Genomic DNA, 15,463 nt, shown 5'->3' with positions numbered 1-15,463 from the left:
GGGGTAAATGTCGTCTTTTTTGCAACAACAATATTAATTTAGTGTGCCAATATATTGACACAATTATTCCCTACATTATTTATTTGAAGTATCAGCTAACACATGCATATCAAAATTTTATGAATCAGCTACGGGAAACATTAAAAATAATTTATTTCATCTCAGCATATCAGGCCAAATGGTCCAAAATGGAGTTCTGAGATATCCACACATTTAGTTTCAAGTACTCACATTTTCTGCTATTTCACAGTATCAATTCACAATCCCATAATATTCCAGGTGCAGTGCTCCTGTATTACTACTGATAATCCTTACTGCATGGGAAGTATCAATTGATTTTCACAAAACTTGCAGAAATTGACAAATTTCTGCCAAAACTTCCACACTATCTATTATCATGTTCAAACCATGTGCTAACTTGTTTACAATGCTAGTTAGTGTTGCCAGGGCCAAGGTGATAGTACTTATTTTATTGATTTTGTCTAGTATAGTACTGGTTGAATACTCATGCTCCACTGTGCATATGCTTCAGTGATTTTAGCAATCAAATGAAAATGATAGGGTTGCCAGTTCATGCACTGGAATAATAATCACTATAAGGGGGCACATCACTAAATAAATGTCCCATTGAAATACATGTGAAAATACAATAAAGTAACTAGGTGCATAATAATTATGAGTCCTGGGGAGGGTAGAATGGGGAGGGGGGAGCAGTTTTGGCAAACATTTACAGTGCATCTTTATAAGGCTTAGGAAACACTACAGAAGCATTCAAATCTGCATCATAATATAGCTTAATATCTAGGCCATTTAAAGTTTCCACATTGGCAAAGTTAGGCTGGCCGAGAGCAGGGCCAGGGGAGGATGACAGGAAATGTTGGCATACCTTTTAAAATCTAACCCACGGGCCCCCCATGTATATTTGGGATTCCCCCTTCCAAATAAAAGAAAATGATAGCCCCTCACACCTTCTCTTTCTTCCATGAGTTACACCAAATGCGGAAGGATTTAGTGTAGTGTCCCCTTAAAACAAGAACTGTCTTTAAAAAAGAATTAGTGCTGTGGGATATCTAGAGCAAATATTGATACACAAAAATAATTTAAAAAATACTTTGTTGATACAATTTTTCAATCTACATCTCTGAGATGTTTAATATATACATATACTTCATAAATAAAAATTAAAAAACAAAAGACAAGTTGAGTGGAATTTTCACCCTCCGTAACCTTAAAACCACCGCTTGTGCATGCATTTCACATGATGCGATGACGCAATCAGCCTAAGTCATATACCGTAAAATTCCGTCTACAAGCATATATATGCCTCTAAACGAGGTTTTTTTGACACAAGAGACAAGAGGCAGACACTTTCAACAAAAACGTTATTTGGAGTTTGAACAACTATATTACTGATAAAGGCGGCTGTACAAACATGTATATTTGTAAGACCAATCTATTGCAATGTTTTTGAGAAGGGTATTGGCCTTTCATATCTTTAGTTAAAAACCCCTCGTTTAGAGGCATATATGCTTCTAGGCGAATTCTCACGGTATACTCAGGGAATCGCTGGCCAGGCCAGCGTAAACCCCCGTGGCTAGAGGCTGGTGATCTTCTAATATGTGGCATGCGAGGGGACTGAGGGTCGAATCCCTGGAAAGTGACTTCTTTGTTCATCTTCTCTACTTTTTCATTTCTTCTTTCCCTTCTGATAGCAAAAAACCATGGGCACAGATCTTTGGTCCCATCATGGCATATGACTATGTAAAGAAAAATCTATAGTAAATGGGTCAGGTAGCATGGCATTCTCACTATGGACCACAAGAGCCTCATCCCAATGGCATAGTCCAATAACCTTAATTACATAATCATAGAGCAAAATTTGACCTCAAGTTGTGGAGTATGAGTTTTTGTACCCAAATCTTCAAAGGTCATTCAATGAATGTGCAATTGTATTGGGGTTTAAGAACTGTTCCCTGATAGATGAGCATGTTGTGTCTACTTAACCATTCTGTAGGCAAGTAGAAAAGCCATTAATTGATCTGTAATACTAGGGAATGGGAATTGTATTTACCCGTCTATAGGCTGATTGTATAGGGTAAAGGACATGACACTATCTTGTCTTATACATGTAGTGTTCCCAATAGGCTATTCCATTTAAAATCCATACTACCCCTGTGGAAGATTTAACTAAAGTCTGTCACAGAGGGGGTTCCAATTTTGAACAGAATAGACATTGGGTAACTTCCATTTGTAATACTCACTCCAGTTGTGGAAGATATCTGTAAAGCCATAATACAGGGCAGTATAGGTTTCAAAATGATTAACTCTGACCAATTACATTTGAAAACCACACTCCCTCTGTGGAAGATATTTCCAAAATCTTCCACAGGGGGAGTGTGGAATTCAAAGTCTGGAATAGCTCATAGTACAGCATGTTGAGTTGTACTAATTCCATAGCGCAGAGGAACTGAAATCTAACGGGCAATGCATTTTACATTACATTGTATTGAAAACAAAATCAGTGGTACACGTGCGCACCGTCACGTATGCACATCCCTATGCATTAGTGCTTGTAAAGTGTGTCAGTTGTGGACCAAGGGTGAAACAGTCTTTACTATTCATCAAACCATAGACATGGTGTGAAATATCATATTGGAATTACAGGCTTTGACATGTATGTAAACGCATAAATAGGGAATTTGCTTTAAACTTCTGTTGATGTTTCCGGTGTCTATCACATGCGTAGAGTATGGACATCCATGTTTTTCTGTTTCTACTGAGAAACATTTTTTATGTCGAGCATAATCTAGGCATTAACAGCTGAAATCTAGAAGATAACGCTGATGAAATTTCGGCCAGGCACAAGTGACCTGGTGAAGGGGGTCGCCGCAGATAAATGGTCGGAGCATTTTTACAGGACAGACAAGGGTAGCCAACAATTGGTTGTTACCCTTATCAGAACCCGCCTTGCCATTACCAGATGAACCACGGGCAGAGCAGAATTTTTTTTTGTCCTGCGGGGAATTGAACCCGGGACCTCTGCACCAAAGGCAAAGACCTTGACCAGTGTGCCACTCTGCTCCCCTTTGTTTGTATGTTCCATGGTTAGTAAAGCAGGTAGCAAATAATCCTACTATAATTCACCAGAATCTGTCTGTCCATCTGTCGGGGTGTCTGTCTGTTCTCACGAGGCTATGCTTGTGTGCCTTTTTTTGAGTACAAATCTAGCTTGTGTGTCGATTTTTTCTTGTTTGTCTAGGCACAGAAGTAAGATCTTGCAGGGGAGTATAGATGGGGTATAGAGCTCATTTTTGAAGGTATTGAAAAAGGCACACAAGCAACAACCAGTGACAACAACAAAAAAGACACACAAGATGAAAAAAAAAGACACACAAGAGGTCCGTCAGGCATCCGTCACGTGTCCGTCGGGTCAAAAAGACACACAAGAAAAGTCACACAAGTCTCACAGACACACAAGTATGGACCTGCGTGAGTATGGGTGTCCGCCTCTTTGCTCAGAGACTAGGGTTCGCACGTTCGTCAAACTTCACTAAAATTTGTCAGAATTATGTTAGACTGATGTCATTACACCTCAAATACATCTTGTAAAATTGCAAATTGGTAATATTGTATTTTATTGAGTTTAATATTAGACGTGTCAGGAATCACAGGTAGATTGTGTACATAGGTATGAAATGGCCATGAAAACTGGTGAAATAACAAGTTATGACACCTTTTTGAAATTACCTTTCTTCGGCTTAATATATAGGTTGTCTGAGTTTTATGCAAAATGCTTTTGAATCAGCTACAATGTTTAGTGTCTGCGGAGTACTTACTGCCAGGCCTAGAAACCATGGTAACTTTGAAACCCATTCACTTTTCTTTGGAGAACAAAGTTGATAAACTTGGGAACAGATGAAAAAACAGGCAAGAAAATGGGCGGGTAGGATTTCTTTTCTTTGCTTAGCCATTTGTTTGCTAAATGCTTAACCCTAACAGTCCCAGGTACTACAAAATACTATATGCACTGGGCATGCGTGCATCTCATGTGATATGATGACGCAATCACCCTAAGTGATATATAGGCACGTTTTCATTGGCCAGGCCAGCGGAAGACCTGCGGATAACTGTCTCTGATGTAGTGCTTGGCATGCGAGGGGTCTCCGGTTCAAATCCCACCCAGTTCAAACAACTTCTTTCTTTGTTTTCTCTCTTTATTCCTTCCTTCTTTTCCTTCCAGTCGCCAAAAAGCCCTTTCGGGCATTAGGGTTAGGGTCTGTTTGAAGTAATTGAGAAAGTCATGTAATAATTAGTGATGGTCCTGAATTAGGACTTACTTATTGAAGAAATTTTAAAAAATTGTGTTCAAAAAGACCATCTTTCATATACATTTACCAAACAATGAAAAACTCTTCATGCATTCTGGCCCAAAACGATTTGCTATTATAGTCCATTAAAAACAATTTAGTTTCTTTAAAGCTTGTAGGAAATGTTTTATATACCTTCTTTGCTGTCCAACATGATCCAGATGTTACTATTGAATGACAGGTATGGAGAAGGAGGTGATGAGCAAACCATGGTGATGTTGGGTGTGTTCACATGATGCAAGACTTGCAAGCGTGTCGCAAGCGGGATGCCGAGGGTGCCCCACTTTTTTGCACTTTCTGCACTTCTTTTTGCATTTTTTTGCCCTTTTTTTGTACTTTTTTGCAGCTTTGCGTAACTTTGGGTGCCCCACTTTTTGTCACCTTGCTACACGCCTGACATGAAATGTCAATCAATATCTTACATATCAAGATAACTTTGTATATGAAAGAGATGAGTAGTTGACATTTTGGGGGTGGGGTGGGGGAACTTCCAAAATATAGACCTTCAGAAGAAAATAGCTTACATGTTAAAAGTGGACTTTTGAATTTGTCCATGAAAAATGGCTGTACTTTTTAGGGATTGGGGTAGGGCATCATAGCCCCCCATGGTCCAGGCCACACCCATGGTTGCCTGTTGGGGGGAAATGCCAGTGTTTTGTTTTGTTTTGTTTTTTAAACCACACCAAGTCTGTCAATCAATGAAATTGCGGTGCTTGGTTACTCTATGAAAATGACATGAAAATTGCTGCAAGCAATAAGACACTGGTGATGCGATGGTTCAGTAATTCTCATTGATGTTGATGGTAGCCATATGCCCGGAGCCATATGTAATGACATCAAGCATAATGGTTGTTTAATAGAAAAATATTTTTGGACATACAATGTACATCCTCTTCCCCCTGCAAATTTATAAAATGCGTTTTTGGTGCAAATTGTGGTCAAAATCATAAAAGGCAAATTACGGGTGGTAGGGTAATTTTTTCTTAACCTTGTCCACCCGCCTTAAGTCTGATCCTGACTCCACATCACAGCACGATGTGATGCTATAAAAATTGTAATCTGAGCCAGGTTTTTACGAGCTCAGGGGTGAAAATTCTCATCATGTGGTGGATGATTTTGGTCCTCGATGGAGTTTGAAAATGTTCAAGTTTTTCGCATCGCGCTGCGATATCGCAGCCGTGCACACTTATGATTGGCTGCTGGAAAATCAAGGTCAGTAGAATGACCTTAAAAGGAGATGCACACCCCACAGGCTTTTCAAACATCACAACATCGCACAATGAAATTAAAATGTACATTTTAATTTCATCTCGCGATGTTGCAATGTTTGAAAAGCATTGCAGCTTCACATTGTAAAGTGGAGTCAGGATCGGACTTCTTCCGACTCTGTGCCTGGACCGAAACTTTTGACCATCCCTGAAACGATATCCCTCTCTGACACCCCTTAACACTTATAAGATACAATAGAGCTCCTTGACACAACATAATCTGGGGATTTAGGGCAAGAAGGTCCTATCTGCAATAGCTGCCAGATGTATTATTTTGAGATTGTGTATGATATGGAATGCAGAAATGGTTAAATGTCTATAGGGCAGCTATTGCAGATCCTAAACCCTTGATATACTACTAACAGACCACAGATACTGTGAGCAGACCAAGATAGCTGCGTAGATAATAATGGTCCTCTCTTCTTAGTCCACACAAAAGTAATAATCACTGTAGACATATCTTTCTGGGGATCAAAATCAAACTCAAGTGCACAAGTGGACAAACCATTCAATTCAAATGTTCACCCTCTGTGATTTCATTTGCAAATGAAAGCCATTTGAATGGATTACATCTGTTGATTGATAATCATATTTTATTAATGTCTGTATTATTTGGCCATATTTGTTTAATTTCCCTTTTTCAAAAGGTTTGTGCAATACAATTGACAAGAGGATTATCAGTCTGCGTTGTGACGGCAAACAGTAATGTGGTGTTTCTTACGACTCTCCGTCAATTTTGCTGAAATCTGTATTTATGATCTGGGCATACAGGGTGTCCCAGAAAAAATTACCGGGGGAATGAATTTGGACGTAAGTCGAGAAATAGACATCAAAATCCAAAACTCTAAACATCAGCGTGTAGCTTATCTAATTCTGCATCTTATACGCTAATTTTACTGGAATCGGTTGACAGCTTGGGAAGAAATGAGCGATTACATAACGCATGCCTCAATTCACTTCATTCCAAGTTTGAAAGAAAGATCATTCAACACCATGTGCACTGGTGGTTAACACTGTCATTTGGGCTTCATATTTTGTTCGATGAAATCCTTTTCGTTCTTTTTAAACAATCTGTTTCTTTCAAAACATCTGATTAGGTTTTGTTCAAATTTGAAAACCTGCACGATATTGAAAATGAAAGCTTGCATGTAACATGATGCTCGGTACTTTTTTCGTTAATGTTGATATAAATGTTGCATAAAGAATTATTGTAAAAAGAATTCCAGCTGGCTTAAAACATTTCTCACACACATTAATGTTTTTGGAATATTTCCAAGAAATTGTAATGCAAAACATTAATGTTGTATAGTTTAAAAAATCACACGTAAAACTGTAAGCAGTTGATTATTGTCATTCTTGGCTCAAATGTTCTTTGAAAAGTTAAAATATAACATATTTGCATAACATAAAGAATTGAAGATGGAAAGCTTCCAATTGCAGAAATCAAAGTTTTCTCGGACAAATTGTTATTTATCTTCAGTGAAAGCATGAATAACATAACACCGTCGGATTATAAAATAGATAATGTGGACTAAATTTAATGAGATATACAAACTTTAGGAAGCGGTGAGCGAATATGAAAAAGCGCCTGTTGATCAAACTTGGAATGAACTGCATTGATGCGCACATTATGTAATCGTTTATTTCTTCGCAACCAGTCAACCGAATCAAATAAAATTTTCGTATGTGATGCACAATAAAATAGGCTATGCTCCACATTTTGAATTTTTTGATTCTGATGTCTATTTCTCGACTTACACTCAATTTTATTCACTCGGTAATTTTTTCTGGGACACCCTGTATATGATTTGTGTATATTGCTGAATGATGGATTGTGTGTTTTTAAAAGTGACAGACTGTTTAGACAATTGATTTGATAGAGACTCAATTAGTTTGTCATAGATGTCAAACATGATATGTGATTAGTGCTCCTTCTGGAGAGTTTATGATAGAAACTTTTCACAGAAGATACTTTATACACTGCCGGGGGGGGGGGGGGGCACATATTCAGGCAAGCCTTACACATGGGTCTCTTTTTGGAAGAAAATCCTTAATAATGCCTTAATGGGTACCCTTTTCTGCCAAAATGACCCTTAAGGCTACATGCTCTTTTTGGTTGAAATTTTGGCGGAAATAATCCCGCCAAAACATTAAAGTAATCTTTTCCCACAACTAAATATCATAGTCAGGAAATTAATGATGCATCTGGTAGCTTAGATCATAACTTTCATTGCACTTAGTTGCAATTATCCCAGAAAATTCTTGATTTGTTTTTACAGAGTCTTGAATTGTCGATGTTTTGATCAAAAAACATCACTCGGTGTATTTTGAAACTCGAGGCATTAACTCTTCTCAAATTAGCCCCAAATCATAATTTATTATATGCACGTGTAGCAAACACCAATGGGAATAATTGGACGTTGTTTGCGGAGCCTAAATTTGGTTTGATTTTATTTCACAATAATTCTAAGGTGAGAATTTTGACCTGACATTTACTTTTTGGATTTCAAATTTAAATTTATTGATATACATATTTTGAATAAATAAAGAGTACGCTTACCTTTCTGCAACACTTCCCGGTATCATTAAGCATCTGCTGATAAACAACATTTTAGCTGAAAACAGTCCCTTCCTATCATTTTTGAACAAAATATGGTTCAAAAGTCCGTACGCTGCGTGTATAAACTAGCACAGCGAGATAACGAACAGAGCTATTTACGGTGGGGTATCTATTGTAAGCTATTAGGGTAGGCCTATAGTATATCTTCCCACAAGTGACAAGATGTGTCAAGCAGGGCGGTATATTCAAACGCTATTGTCTGGATCATTGAGTATCGATTGAGCACGTATACATGCAGCACGGATGTGTGTGGTCCTCCCCAGGTTTTGACATAAATTACAAATGACGTTGTGAATGACCCAGCGTTTTCATTTTATTATTACTAAATTAATCGTTGTTTATCACGAGTGCTAAGAGTTGTACCAGTTCAATTCATCAAAATTAATTTGTATTAAATGAAAAACAAACAGACAAGTAGAGTCATATGTCTTTCTATGACCGTATTCCTACCAAAATCAAAATCAAAATGATTTTCAATACACTAGAAACGTGTTGATATGTATATCTTTGAAAATCGCCGAATGTTAACCACAGTCACCGTGGCACAGCATAGGCATCTTTAGCATTCAGTGAAATTGGCAGTGGTTCAACCCGGTGAAAATTTTAGTATTTTTTATTCTTTTTACTAATGCGCTGTGCCGTTTTACAAACACGCCCCTGAATGAAACTCATGGGCATGTACCCTTAAAAATGGGTAAGGGTTTCAAGGCTTCAGGCTGCCCCCCGTCCGAACCAAACCTGAGTACCCCCCCCCCCTTCCGGGATACATTGGTCCTCAGATAATCAGGTAGAATCAGCTCAATTCCCTCTCATCACTGGTTGCACTACTGATAAACCCTTCCAGCTAGCTCATTGGAACACAGTGCACTCAAGTTGCAAACTCAAAGTGCAAGTTGACTTAGTGATAGCTAGTGCTGGGCAAGACAGATGCCTGAGCTGACTTAGTGGTCCTCAGATAATCAGGTAGAATCTGCTCAATTCCCTCCCATGTATACTTCGCGGCCGCGATTTTGCAGGCCACAAAGAAATTTGACCTGAACTTCTGTGAAGGAATGTCCTTCGCGAAGCAGGTTTCTGCGCTTTGCGGAAAGTTGGATTTGGTTCAACTTTGGGGGAGGACAGTGAAGTTTCTATAAGAAAGCACATGGGGGGGAGGGCAACAATTCTTTGTGATACTCGATGATATTTTGATGAAGTGTACATGAATACCTTTGTGCGAAGCTGCGAATTGATATTTTCACTACAGCTTCTCGTGAAATGTAGTATAATCGAACTTACAGGATTATGTGCTAATTTCCTTATTCCCTGTGGCCTAATTTATTGGTACTTGCACTGAAAAAACTACAAGAAGTGTGTTACACCATAGACCCTGGTTCCAGGGTCTATGGTTACACTTTTGTTTCCTCTGGTTTTAAACCAGTCATAATAATGTTGTGTTAAAGTTTACGATGAGATATCCTTCATCCTGTTGCTAGCATAAGATATACAAAATGAAATTTCAACAAATCAAATTAAATTTGTTAGTTTTAGTAGGGGGATCAAAAAGGGGAATCCAACATTTCCTATAAAGAACGTGTTGATGTATTAAACTTTCAATTGAAGCAGAAGAATTGGAATTTGACGAACAAGATACTGTGTTTTCAATCGTGAAATGGTTTATAATTTGAAAACAGTATTGGATTATGACTGCAAAAGCAATAAGAAACTTGGGGAAAATTTAAGTACCGTATTGGTCCGAGTATAGTCCCATGTTCGAGTATAATCCCACCCCCCCATTTTTCGAAAAATTTCAGAAATTGTAAAACAAATTTTTTTTTTTTTTTTTTTTAAGTTAATTTTTTTTCAGGTTTGAGTGTCCTGGACCTAGACCTAGATGCTAGGATCATTCATGGTTGACCTAAAAAAAAAAAAAAAAAAAAAAAATCAAGATATTTTGTATTTTTAATATGAAAATTGATACTTTGTTTTTCATGTCATACTCTATTAATGATTTCAAAATGCATTGAATTTGAATGCATTTTGAAATCATTAATAGAGTATGACATGAATACAAATTATCAATTTTCATATTAAAAATACAAAATATCTTGAATTTTTTTTTTTTTTTTTTTTTTTTTTTTTTTTAGGTCAACCATGAATGATCCTAGCATCTAGGTCTAGGTCCAGGGACACTCAAACCTAAAAAAAAAAAACCTTTTTTTTGTTTGTTGAAATTGAGTATAATCCCACCCCCAATTGTGAAAAATTTTCACATAAAAAACAGGTGGGACTATACTCGGACCAATACAGTAGTTGCACCATCAATCTGATTCTAGTCTGCATGTAACTTAGTTTGTTTTCCAGGGTCTAAACTGACCATAGGTGGCAGAAGCAGAGGGGGATGGGGTGGGGGACACACATCCCTAAATTTTTCCATGAGAGGACACCCCCTACAAATCCTAATAGAAAAAATAGAAATATTTGCCATGCACATCTTCCTTATAGCCCGAAAAACATTGTTTGGGCCAAAAATGCAGTTGTGCAATAGCTCATCAAATAGCAAAATTCATCATTTTTATCCTAAAATGCCTTTATATTAAACATTGCATGCTTTGTAAGCAAATGCTGCAGTAAAATTTGAACAAAATATGCTTGTTCCCTCCCCCTAAATTTTAATACTTCTGCCACCACTGCATTTAACACAGGTTCAATTTGTTTTGTTTAAATAATAAATGAATATGTAAGAAAAGAGCATGCATTACACTGTGATAGGTCCATTTCCATGTGGCAAACATACATTGTATATCAGCGACTTGTCAATACGTAGTAGGTATCAATTTGTACATGTGAAATTAATATGATTTGTTAGTGATTAATTAATGTTCTTGAAATTTCGTTTATTGAAATGTAAACTTAATACTGATGCAAGTGATGCTGTTATTAACACAGTTCAGCTAAACAGTAGGTAATATTAACTCAGAATCCTGGCATACAATAATTATTGAACCCTACAGTCTGTCCACTTAGAAGTACAAACCAAATCTGTGGCATCGGGGGTCGATGCTTTGCGTCACATGCGAGCGCGATGCGACGCGTAAAGAACATGGTGCACATATCGCGCAGCAGTTGGCGCGCCAAAGAAGCATTGCACTGAATTAATTATTCTCATACCTCCCGTTTCCGAGGTCTATTTACTTTGTACTTCTATGTGGACAGACTATAATATCAAGATTAAAGCTGTGAGATCATGAAGGAATTTATTTCATATGATTCTTATCTATATAAATATAATACATATTTATATTTGATTAAGGGAGAGCTTTCAACTGACATGCGTCTGATGTACATGTATTTGACCCAATCCGATGCACTCACAGATAATGTGAAATATCATTGATAATAGTCATTTTCAAATGGAAAGATTCAATAGCCATTTAGAGAACACATTTCAGGAAGCTTTCTATTACTTTTTCTATACATTCAATTTTCTGTTGCTCCAATCGGAGTTTAAAAGGCAATAGAAACAAATTAGTTTGATCTTTCGATCGAACATCGATGTTTGGTCGATCCTTATTATTTATGATATCAGTTAATCAACCATTGTTAATTGTTAAACTTATGAATATTTGCCTGTATTGATATTAACTGCTGTAAATTTGGCATTAATTTTGATTAATTAGTGGTTAGTTCATTAATAGCAAGCATCGAAGTAGCATGGACGGTCGATCCAAATATCGAACAAATTTGTTTCTTGTGCCTAAGAAACATCAAGATTGATTGGATCAGATTGGGTTAGTATTGTAACTACTTTGTTGTAACTAAGACCCTGTTCACATTAGAAAATTTCTTCATTCGACAAAGATAAGTTAATCTTGATTAATTAATTAAGCATGCGTACACATTACGCTAAACGAAGACCGAACGAAGACATTGCACTGTACACATTTCATGAAAATTAACGAAGCTCGAACGAAGCTATTAACGCCTGGCTATTATTAAAACACGGCGAAGGTCACTTGTCACAAAATCACTTTCCTTCGTTGAACGAAGCGAGCGTACACATTACAAAATTAGCTTCGTCGAACGAAGTATTCCTTCGTCGAAACAACCTTTTTAGCTTCGTTGAACGAAGCAATTTTAATCTTCGTCGAATGAAGAAAAGTGCGTAGACATTAGGAAAAAACGATTTGTATTCTTCGTTCGAGGTTCGTCGAAAGAAGAAAATTTACGAATGTGAACAGGGTCATAGACTCTGGTTGTAATACCAATGTGTAAAAAATATCAACATATCACTGACAATTCCCTTTTCTTTATTTTCTTTTTTCATATTACAGGTGCCATAGATACCAAAATCAACTCACAATTTACTACCAAAAGATGAGAAAAGCTGGTTGATGCAGGATTTGAACCAAACACTGCTTGCTTGAGAGTCAACCTCGCAATCAGAAAAGATATCTTGCACTTCCCAGAATGCATTTCTTCAATTTTAATAATCTGTACTGATTTGCTATCCAGTGCAACATGGGTCGATAGTGACAATTATGTTTATTTTATGACCTTCGACCCATGTGTAGCCAGTCTATTCTCAACATGAAAACAAGTGGAATATGTACAAAGAAATATGAGTGTCATTTGCTGAAATGAGGTAATGTATTATGTTGCAAAGGATTCTGGGAAGAGTAAGATATCTTCTATGCCTTGCAATAGACCATACAGGGAAGTGGATGCTGGTGACCAGTGTTCGAATTAAGGAAAAATAAATGGGTGTCCCATGGACAACCAGATTACAATTTCTGGTTGTCCGTCTAAGTTTTTGGTTGTCCGTAGGCCTACGAAGGTGACTTTTGGCTACAGATTTATGGTTGTCCGGCAGACAACCGAATCGGTATTTTTGGTTGTCCTGCGACTTTTTTAGTTGTCCCGGGGGAACGGACAACCAAAATTTCGAACGCTGCTGGTGACTACTTACAGAACAACTTCTTTATCAACAGCTGTACATAAGGAGCAAAATTCAGCAACCTTACCAGGTGTGAACAGTTTGTATCAACCAAGGAATTTCAACTCCACAAATATGCTGCTTCTTTGTTATATATGTGATTCAACAGTAACACCAAAGTTTGAAGACATTTTGTTACTTAGCTATAAAGACCTACCTCTGCTTAACCCATTTAAGACTAGGTTTTACACATAAATGTGTACAGGCAGATGATTTACAATTGGTAAAAATCGAGACATATCAATGGCTTATAAATTGCGGAATCATGAATTTGCAAAGTAGATGATTTCACAGCTTCAAAAAGCAAAATTTGATGTAGCTTATCTTTCATATCATTTTGATAAGTGCAAATTGGTAAAGGATTGGTCATTTGTGTGTGAACATTGTTTGAAAATTGATCGGTGTCCATTTTGTAGACATATATAATATTGTAAACCAAATCCAATACTTCTTCCATCAAGCCCAGAAAATTATGATTTATATTATGCCAGTGACAGGCCTTACCAATATTTAGCACTGTTCGAAATATTGAGTGTGTAATTTTAAGATGAGCAACAATTCCAGACAAAATTGGAACACTGTGACATCACTGTGTTGTGACTTGGGTACTTCAAATGTGCCCCTCGCCCCATTTCCCCACACAGTGTCATCGCCCCGATATCTTCATGGCAGAAATCGCCATGGTAGGTTGAATCCACCGCCATGCATGGCCATTTTGTTCCGACCTGTTTAGTTTTGAGATGCAATGGGCCGAAGGACATCTGACTAAGGCTACTGACAATTGCCCGGTGACTGACCTCGCTGTGTGTGAGTCGAGCATGGTACGCCATAGGTCATATGCTTTTAGACTACCCACGATTGGCCTATACACTGCGCTATATAATTTGGCACATATAAAATCAGAATTATTGTCAGTTTTTGAGTTCAAGATGCAAGCTTCTAAAGTTCTCAAAACGCAAGCTAACGACTATCATATCTGTTCAACACATATATTCAAGTGCAAGGAACCACATCTGGTTTCTTTAGACAAAATCATTTACGGGAGATATTCATCATTTTCTACCCCGGTATCCAAAGATTTTCGCCTGAATATCAAAATCGTGCATAGCACATTCATATGTATCGATCCCGGGTATTGATTTTAGTATCTCTGGTGTACCAAGTAATTATTAGCCAGGCGATGTCGGTGTGCCCCATTCAAGTTCGCAACATTTGCTCATGCCCCCTAGAGATACCAACATTGATTGGTAGGGAAGGGGAGAGTTGTAGTATAAGGAATGGGTTCAGGCTTCACACCAACATCAAATATAACAGAAATATTTAAAGCAGTCCTACTTTTACACAAGTGTTCGGACTACTTTTGTCTGGGATTGTAGATACATGATAGCTATATACATGTGTAAAGATGATGTATCAATTGTTGTAAGTCTAATGTATAAATATTGTAAGTCTACTGCTAGGGGAATTAATACAGGGTATATTGTACTCGTACAGGTGACACACAAATTTGCCAATTTACTAAGGTATCCTATGGGCATAAATGCAATCACCAAGAAATATTCTTTCTTCACTAAAGAAAAGTTGGATCAATGCAGTGGACGAAATATCCAAAATTTTGGGTTTGAAATATAGGCCTACAGGTTCTAATCAATTTTCCTTGGCCTGAACTCAAATTGGTCACACTTGTTACGCACTTGTAAGACTTCAGACTCGCAAATCAACAGATTTGTACATCAACAAAAGATGCCAGGGATTGATGATGAAGTTGAAGGCTATTCCAGTTGAAATCCACACTACCCCTGTGGAAGATTTTGGAAATACATGTATCTTCCAAAGGGGGAGTATGTTTTTCAAATGTAATTGGCCAGGGTTAATCATTTTGAAATCCATACTCCCCCTGTATCATGTCTTTACCTATATCTTCCACAGCTGGAGTGAGTATTTCAAATGGAAGTTACCTAATTGTATATATTGTATTCAAAACTCATACTCCCTCTGTGGAAGACTTCAGCTAAATCTTCCACAGGGGTAGTGTGGATTTTAAATGGAATATCCCCATTTGAGCCCATCTTGCTGACTTTGGTGACAAAATTGCATGAACCCGCAAGATAATGTATGTGAGGGCCAGCAGTGATTTTCCCAGGCTACTGGCCAGAAGAGGACCCAGGGGCGGATCCAGGAATTTTCAATAGAGGGGGCGCCGAGCCACCGCGGCTCAGCGCCCACACAAAGT

General features: G+C 37.6%; 1 protein-coding gene across 1 annotated transcript in view; it reads left to right on the top strand.

Moving 5' to 3' along the window:
- Positions 1-14,165, top strand: part of LOC140165836 (uncharacterized) — a 33,675-nt gene extending 19,510 nt beyond the window's left edge. The window contains exon 2 of the mRNA XM_072189157.1: positions 12,569-14,165. The gene's annotated coding sequence lies outside the window, so the exon portion shown is untranslated. The remainder of the gene's footprint in view (positions 1-12,568) is intronic.
- The last annotated feature ends 1,298 nt before the right edge of the window (positions 14,166-15,463 follow it).

The sequence above is a fragment of the Amphiura filiformis genome, chromosome 12, assembly GCF_039555335.1.
Source record: "Amphiura filiformis chromosome 12, Afil_fr2py, whole genome shotgun sequence".
In the NCBI taxonomy this organism is placed as follows: Eukaryota; Metazoa; Echinodermata; class Ophiuroidea; order Amphilepidida; family Amphiuridae; genus Amphiura; species Amphiura filiformis.
Note: the sequence above shows the minus strand (reverse complement) of the source record. Positions and strands in the feature narration are given on the sequence as shown.